Source organism: Chenopodium quinoa, unplaced genomic scaffold (assembly GCF_001683475.1).
Source record: "Chenopodium quinoa cultivar QQ74 unplaced genomic scaffold, ASM168347v1, whole genome shotgun sequence".
Lineage (NCBI taxonomy): Eukaryota > Viridiplantae > Streptophyta > Magnoliopsida > Caryophyllales > Amaranthaceae > Chenopodium > Chenopodium quinoa.
This window is the reverse complement of record NW_018743332.1, coordinates 1,236,777-1,246,142: the sequence shown is the minus strand read 5'-3', so window position 1 is coordinate 1,246,142 and position 9,366 is coordinate 1,236,777.

Genomic DNA, 9,366 nt, shown 5'->3' with positions numbered 1-9,366 from the left:
TTTTTAAAACCATAAAATCAAGGTTGATTTGAGTCAAGTAATTAAAACACAAAAATGGTTTAAATTACAGCGTGTGGTCAAGAAAGGAAGGGCGGTTAATCAAAGACAACCTTTTCGTACAAGTCCAACTTTTCGACAAACCCATTGCTCGTAAGAGGAAAGCTAAGACAGTAATGGCAACACAAGAAGAAGTCAATGAGCTTAGGAATTAACTGGTTACCGTGACTGAAGCACTAATACTCCTAACCCTTAGGATCGATGATCCCGTGAAATAACAACAGATGAACCTCATGGAAGAGAGTCTAAGCAAGCTATCTAGCGACTACAAGTTTCAAGGGATTAGTTCACAAGGGGTCTCGGTGGACAAAGATCTTCTTCCGCAGAAGTTCAATGCCAACGACATCCCGAAATTCATTTAAGAGCCTTCGAGACAATAATGAGTATTAAAGGTATCGATAAGAAGGTTTTCCCCTCTCTGTTCTCACTATCTCTCGAGACCGTTTGCCAGCAATATTTCTTTTCTCTCGAGAAAGAAAAGACCTCCACCTAGGAGTCCATAGCAAACGCTTTCGTTGATAGATACAAATGCAACATTCAAGTTGAGACTGACCATAGGGTGCTTGAAATCCTCAAGCAGAAGGAGAACGAAGGCTTCACCTCCTTCTTTAAAAAATGGAGAAAAACCTCAGCTAAGATGATTAAGGTGCCGAGTGAATTTTTATTTTATTTTATTTTGGTCCAAACCTTTTATTTTAGCCCAATTAATAATAATAAATCAGAAATGGCCCGAAATTATCAATCGGCACTTAAAAATGAATTTAGACGGAAAAATAGACTATAGGCTCCCGCGTCACGGTAGTAGTCCAACGTGTCATGGGAATGTTCCCCATCTGACGGTGGGATTCCCTGTGACACGGTGACCCTGCTGTGACACGGGGCAATTCTGTGTCCTTTCTGCGTAAACCATTCACACGATTTATTCCCTGTTCCCTAATATTTCCCTCGTCACACAGCTGTCCACCGTGTCACGGGAATTCTCCCCGTCTGACGGTGGGATTCCCCGTGTCACGGTGCCCTTTGCAGTGTCGCGGTGCGATTTTTTTAGGGTTTTTATCTTTTTAGGGTTCCGTGTGTTCCCTCAGCACATTTTTTCTATAAATACCCCCTCATTTCTGATGTATGGGGCATCCATTAATTCTCTATTTTTCTCTCCTCTATGCACTAGCCTAAACACTAGCCTATCCTTCTTCTTTCAAAATTCCTTCTTCACGCACGCCAAGGAGTCCATACTTTACTCGTGTTTCTGTCCTGAAGCCAAGGCGTGAAAGGTAAAATTGTTTGAGGGTTTGGCCCCAAATCAACTCTATTTAGTTTAATTTAATTTAATTATCGTATTATTATTATTTCCTTGAAGTTAATAACTCTTTTATTATTTTATAGTTGCAAGCAAACAAAATCAACGTAAGAATTATGTTCCTTTTATTTCTATTATTTTTCTAACGATTTTATATTGTTGGATTTTACTGTTAAATTGCTTCCAATATTAATGTGTTTTCTATTATTATTATGATCACCATATTGAATGTTTAAAGGGAATATGTAATTGAAAATCACGCCTAATAAGATAATTTGGACCACCGGTTTAGGTTCCTTTTTTAATCTTGTTGTTAATTGAAGTGATCACAAATTTTATAGAATTATGTGTTGCATTAATATTAAACCAGTTTATCTTAATAATAGTTTGGAGCAAATTGAATTTCTGTTTGTATGCCTTTGAGATCGCAGGAATGCTTTTCACTATAAGAATCGAGTAGAGGCGAATACGTGTGAATGTGACTCCATGACTCACTTCATACCATCATCCCCGATCCTCCTTTCGTGGTTCCAAACCATATGGAGTTAGTAATCTCATGGATTATGAATGGGGTACAACCTTCACGGAACAATCGTTGTTGCCTTCATTGTCCCTTTATCGTGGTTGCCTTTTATGATCTGTGAACGGTTTACAAGTTCCTTAAAAACTTGTTGGCGGCTCCCTACTTTGCTTTATCCCTAATCATAATATCGATTCCCACTTTCTATGAGTGCCAAGCATATTCACCACATGCTTTTAACGTAGGCGCACTTCGAACGACGCCTAGAATTTGGCGACTCCACTGGAGAGGATTCTTGGTTATTTATCGATTTGAGTGATCGGTATTTAATTAAGATGAGTAGATGAGACTTGAAAGATTCTTGAAAAATATTAATGTGATTAATTTGGCATTTTTGCATAAGCATAGACGTTTTAACATCGCATTTAGGTCTGTTCTGTAGGAAAAATTGAATAACTTGATTGCATACGAAGGAAAACAGGGCACCAGTCAGATTATCTAACTGTCGTGCCACGGCAGAATTTGCCGTGTCACGGTGCAGTACACCATCTAACGGTGTGCAGCACCGTGGCACGGTAGTCCTAAAATCAGCCCGGTAGCTTGTTTTCTCTTCTCACAGTCAACTTCCTTCGATTTTTCTGAAAAAACGTGTGTGTTCTACATGCGTCTTAGCCTCGGGGGATTTAAGCTCTATCAACCCAAAAACGCTCATGGAAATAAGGGTTCATCCGAGTTATTAAACCCGTTGGCATACACCATCAAGGGAGGCTGCCTTGCTAACGCGTCCAAACTCTTAACCATGGTACCCTTTGACACCCAAAGCTTGACCAATAGGTGAACATAGATCTTGACCTTAGGTTGCGAACTATTTTTACATCATCGTGACTAAATGCTACATGGTTTGTTAGGTACTAATCCTCATGTGTTTGCTCTTTTTGTTTAACCGATGACCGAGGGTTTTTATTTCCACATAGTAATAAATTAGTTAAAATCTGGAAATTACACAAATTTAGGCCAGGAATTGCGCACCGTGTCACGGCAGGTCTGCCGCGCCACAGTGTGAAATGCCGTGACATGGTGCATTGCCATGTCTAACGGTGCACTATACCGTGTCACGAAAGTCAGCACCGTCACGGTGCCTAGGAGGTTTGTCCAGGAAGCTTTTTTTGATCTTTGTGCATGCTTATGTGGTTTGTATGTCTGGTGTGGTGTCCTGTCTAGCTGTACGGTCATAACACGTGTCCATAACCTTCACTTAATCACTCAGATGTTGTGTTCACACACTTTTCCGTTAGTCGTGCACCATTTCATGACCGTACTTTAGGGTAGTCTGGTGTCGTCTTTTTTTTTTGTGTCGTTTTTTTCGGAGTAAGTCGGATGGTATACTCCCATACATTTTTTTTTAAAAAAAAAATTTCAAAATTAAAAAAAAATAAAATTCCGGATGGGTTAAGGTTATGTTTGGTCATTAAAGGTGTGTTTGTTTCGGTGTCACAACCCTTGGTCAAGAAGCAGGGGTAGATTGTTACGGTTCGAGTCAATACCTCAACAACCTCTTATACCAAAGAGGCGTACAAGGAAACCACCACAATCATCTCCACGAGATCCATCTCCAGTCTACTTTCAACCAATGGCTACTAAGGAAGATATCGAGAACATTAACAAGACCATTGAGATGTTGTCTAACATGGATGCAAACACTCACCACTAGAGTCAACAAAGTAGAGAAAGACAATCAAAACAATGTCATTGCCGCTGCAATGGACAAGATTAAGGAACATATAAGTAAGATCTCTGAAGAGTTCACTTATGTGGAGCAACCTATCACCTCTTCGTCCATAAGGGACAAACTTCCTGAGAAGTTTTCCACTGTTGACATTCCCAAGTTCAAGCTTACTGATAATCCACTTTTCCACTTAAAGGCCTTTTCTGCGACCATGGCTCTTAAGGGATTAGATGTGACACTCTTCCCTACTATGTAACCTCTTTCCTTGGAGCATGCCTGTTAACAGTGGTTCTACTCTCTTGAATCCAAACATGTTGCGACCTGTGAGGACATTACTGAAAGCTTTATGAATCGTTACAAGTGTAACATCCAAGCCAAGACTTCTGAATGTGAACTCTCCATTCTCTAATAGAAGGAGAATGAAGGCTTCACTACTTAACTAAGCAGGTGGAGAGAAACAATTGCGCTCTTGGTGGATGCTCCCAAGGAGAAAGAGATGGTTCGCCTGATTATTGCAAATTTAACTCATAAATACAAGCAACACTTGAAGATTCTGCGTTTGAGCACCTTCGAAGCTGTGTACATATTGGAGTCAATATCGAAGATGAACTAATGAAGACTTCTGGTGGCAACAATAATAACAAAAGCACTTGGAAAAATAAGAAGAACGACACTCCTTCTTCTTCGTCTTCCAAGCCCAATAATGCTACCAACAATGTCAATATCAATGATGTGCTGGCTCTTAATGCTCCCCCTCAAAGATTCCAAAGGAAAAGGAGGGTTTACATGCCTTTGGAAATGACTTATGATGCTGCTTTTGATCGCTTGCATAGTCAAGCACTGATTATGCCAATTGGACCTTTTCCAGAACCTCGGCCAGAGAAAAAAACTGCTAGCTATGACCCTAATACTCATTGCAAGTTTCATCAAGGCAAGGGTCATACTACTGAGAAGTGTTGGAGGTTGAAGGATGCGATCCAAGACCTGATTGATGCTAATCAACTTCCTGTCCCTCCAGGGGCAAGAATCCTAACATTCAAACAGGTCCTCTTTCTGATGCTTTGGCTATCATGGGAGATGAAATCTCCTTTGACCCGTCAATACTCATTCAACCTGTGAAAGAACCTCTGCTAGAAAAGTTGTATTTGTCTCGAACTATAAAGAAGTAAAAGGAATTTGGGATAGTGACGATGAAGACGTCTATCTCAAAGATATAGCCTGTTTGTCTCTTGGCATAAGTGAAGATGTTTGGGGAGACCTTGAGGTCAAGGTTCTGACCAGAAGTGGACGGTTTCAATAGCCTAGTCCACCTCCACCTCCACCGCAATCACAACCAATAGTTGATCCCATCGACCCTGTGAACAACAATATAGTCAAACAAATACAAAAGACCAAGATGGAAATGAATGTATGGAAGATTTTGGCCACCTCTCACGAGCATCGAAAGGCTGTGATGAATGCTCTGGTGAAGATAGGAGTTGATGATGATATGACTCCTCAAGGACTGGTTAACTTTCTCACTACTGAATTGCCAAGTACTAGAAATCTGATTTCCTTCTCTGACAAGGATCTGCCCCCAGAAGGGGACCAACATAATAAAGCCTTATACCTCACTGTTGTGTGTAGGCAGATGAATGTTCCTATGAGCCTGGTTGATAATGGCTCTGCAATCAATGTATGTTCACTCCGCACTGCAAAGAAGTTAGGCATAAAAAATGAAGAATTGATTCCCTCTACTCAAGAGATTTGTGCTTACGATAATAATCTCCGTCAAGCCGTGGGTACTATCATGCTAAGCATAACTACTGGAGCCATTGAACGTCGCACAAAGTTTTAGGTGGTGGACATTAAGGCTTCTTACAATCTGCTGTTAGGTCGTCCTTGGCTTCATGAGCTAAAGGCAATCCAATCGTCGTTGCACCAAAAAGTGAAAGCCATAATTGTCGGGGTTCCATTTACCATTGATGCCTCCCCCATGTGCATTCAAGTTATTGATACTCCAATCGTCCATGTCGAACATGACGAAGAAGATGAAGATCTCTGGGGGTTTTCGCTGGATGATGTTCTCATGATCGGAGAAGAGGAGAAGTGTCACATCGACTTTAATCATTATTCAAATACCAATGTTAATGTTATTATGAAGAAGCAAGGGCATTTCCCTGGAATGACCCTCGGACTGAAAAAAAAAAATGGCTGAACTTTGGGGCAATCCTGGTGCACTTAAGAAAGATACCTTTGGCTTGGGATTCAAGCCAACAAAGGAAGATGTGAAACAAGCTCTCCTGAATATGAAGGCTCGCAATAATGCTCAAATCATGAAGACGGAAATGGCCATGGACCCATATCCATTCACTCTCAATGGCCAGTATGTCAAAGAAGGGGAAGACTCCCATGCTATGAATTCCCTTTGCCTTTCATCCACGATGGGAAGCGTGAGCCAGGGTTCAAGATGTTCTTTGATTGTGACTTTGTCGATGAAGGCGATGAACTCTTCACAGCTGAGAAACCAGCTAGTCCAAGCTCTGATGATTTGAACATTAATCTTCTTTTTGGACTAGAAAAGAATGAATCCAAGCCTGTCTGCAATGATGATTCCGAGCTCATTCAAGCTTTTATATCAAGCAAGGATTTTGACCCCTCTGAGTTAATCGTACTGGCTGATAATATTTCAAAGGGATGGCGCAAGACGGTGAAGATCACTACGCCAAGTGGAGAGAAGTTGGAAGTAACCGCTGGCGAAGGTCCTATGATTGATGAATCTGAGTCGTCTAGGTCCGAGTCCGAGTCTGAGTCTAAGTATGTAGACGAGTCTTTAGGATCTGAGGCCGACCCTCTTTCTGCTATAGAGTCCAGTCATGAGACTCTTTTGAGTCTCCTCTTTCTATCCCAAATAATTCCGGCGAGGTCGCAGCTGAACTTGCCCTCCTTGATGTAATGCCCTCCTTGAGGAAAGCCGACAAATGAATTTGGCGGTTTTCTATACTTGAAGAAAAATCCACCGATAATGCTTTCTATGCTTGAGGAAGGTCGACAAAGGAATTTGGCGGTGTTCTATACTTGAAGAAAAATCCACCGATAACGCTTTCCATGCTTGAGGAAAGCCGACTTGGCGGTTTTCTATACTTGAAGAAAAATCCACCGAAAACACTTTCCAAGCTTGAGGAAAGCTAACTTGGCGGTTTTCTATACTTGAAGAAAAATCCACTGATAACGCTTTCCAAGCTTGAGGAAAGCCGACGACTATTGTAATCGCTGAAATTTGCAAGTGTATGATGGTTTGATTATCCCCGAACATCGGCCACAGATGATTCACACCTTTAAGTCGATTATCCGACCATATTAGGTGCTTAAAATATCGAAAAAAATTTGACTTTAATGCTTCCAGGGGCAATATAGTAATTTTGGTGCCCTCCAACCGTCAGTTAGAATTTTCCGCGTAATCTTACTGAAAAAATTAACTGTCCAATTTGCGCGGAAAATCGTGCAATTTTGGTCAAAATGCTGGGAATATTCGCTAATAGCTTCAAAAAGTGTGCAGGACCAAAAACCTGAACTCCGTGCCACGTGGATAAATCCCGTGACACGGTTTTAGATTGTCGTTAAACGAGAGTAAATCCCGTGTCATGGGAATTTTTTTGGCACAAAAAAAATCTACGCGCTTCGTTCCATGCGCCTGAACACCGTTCCTCAATAACGGAAAATGTGGAACGGTAACGGGGTCGTGCAACAGTTATTTTTGTCTTTAAACATCAGCCATTTCTCCCATTTTGCTCACTCACCATTTATCTTTCTTGTCCTGTTTTCACTCCATTTTTTTAACTTAACTTCTCGGATTCCCGTGCCACGGCGGTGGCTCACCGGCGCTTGGTTTTTTCTTCCGTCAGCCGGATTTTCTTCCTGTATCATGCAATTAGGAGAACATAGTATTAGTTCATCATGGAGAAACTAAATACTATAAATAATTCCATTATTTTGCCAATTTTTAGCATTGAGGTAAAAATTTAGCGTATAATGCAATAAATAACTAAATAACTTAGGAAGTGATGCTAAGCATTTAGATTTTTAATTAATATGCAACTCGATATAAATAACTAAATGTCTTAGGAAATGATGCTAAGCATTTAGATTTTTATTTTTATAATAGCATGCCTAGACGACGGGATCACGATCTTTCTACCCATGGCCGGCGTCAGGATTTCCAGGAGGACACTCCCACGATTCCCGGGGGTATGGATGACGACGCCTTAGAGTCTGAGCCTAGGGCTTCTACGGGTAGAGGTCGGTGGGTTCCACCTCCGTGGACTTTAGACTAGTTGGTTTTCTGTCGTGAGAACCACGTTTCTCATCGCCCACTTGCCGACATAGTTGACGGCACGCTTCGCCACCACGATTCTGGAGCCGGAGATGTGATTCCTCGACTACACCAGATTATCACGAGGGATCCTGCTACGAACGCCTTATGGGAATCAGCTGGTTTAGTGGACTTTTATTCGGCGGTCGTAGGGTTTCGCAGCCCCCGGGGTTGTGGTGCGACAATCGTTCGCGCATTGTTGGAGTATATTTGGGATACTACCAACACCTTTCACTTTGCTTGGGGGGAGATGAAAGTGATCCCTCTGGACTTTAGCATGATTAGCGGTCTAGGCTTCACTGACCGGGCCGTAGCTAAACCTGGGCACGGGCCGGGTTGGCCCGCGTGCCGCCCGGCACGGCCCGAATTCAAGCACGGCACGGCACGAAGATCAACTCCCGTGCCAAGGACATTGTTGAGAATTCCCAGGCACGGCCCGGCACGAGCACGACCATGGCCCGCCGTGCTGGCCCGTCGTGCCGGCCCGCAGGCACGGCCTGGAACGGCCCGCGGGTCAACGGTAATATTACCGTTTATTCTAGCTCCTTAATAAGCCAAAAAAACGGCTAAAAAACGGCTAGTTTTTTGCCAATTTGCTCCCCAAAAATTCTATAAATACTCACCTCCATTTCATTCCCAAATCACAAAATCACAATCTCTACTTCTTATCTCTTATATTCTCTAAATCTCTAATAATCCTTATTTTCTTAAATTCTCTAATTATTCTCTTAAATTCTCTAATTATTTTCCTAATATCGGAAAAAAATTAAAAAGTTCGTAATCGTAATTAGTGGAGCGTTGAAGCACGGTTGTAAGATCTAAACTAATCTTAAATTTATTATTGTTTTATTGTTATTATTAGAGTGATCTTGTTTAATTATTATTGTAGTTAATTGTTATTGTTGTTGTTATAATTGTTGTTATTAATTATTATTATTGTTACAACTGTTGTTATTATTTATTTTTGTTGTTATTGTTATTGTTATAGTTGTTGTTATTAATTATTATTATTGATATTTTTATTGTTAAAATTGTTGTTATTAATTATTATTATTATAGTTAACCACTTTTTATTAAAAAATTAATTGTTAATTATGGCATCGAACAACCCATCATCTAGGTCTAGGGGGAAAGGCCGACTTATCCGTAGTAGTAGTTCCCCAAATTACGAGTCAAACCAATGACCCCATTTACTTCCCCCCGGGCTATGAGCCATATAATACGTCGGGATTTCCAGCACCACCACTAAACCATTTTCCACTACCACCATACCAATTTCCACCTAATTATATCGGTGATCAACAAAACTATTGTTCTAGCCAAGGTAGCCAAGAAAGTACCCGAATTCCCTCCGGTTCTACCCCTTCAACTGCCACTCCCACTATTCCCACTACTAACCATCACACACATCATGA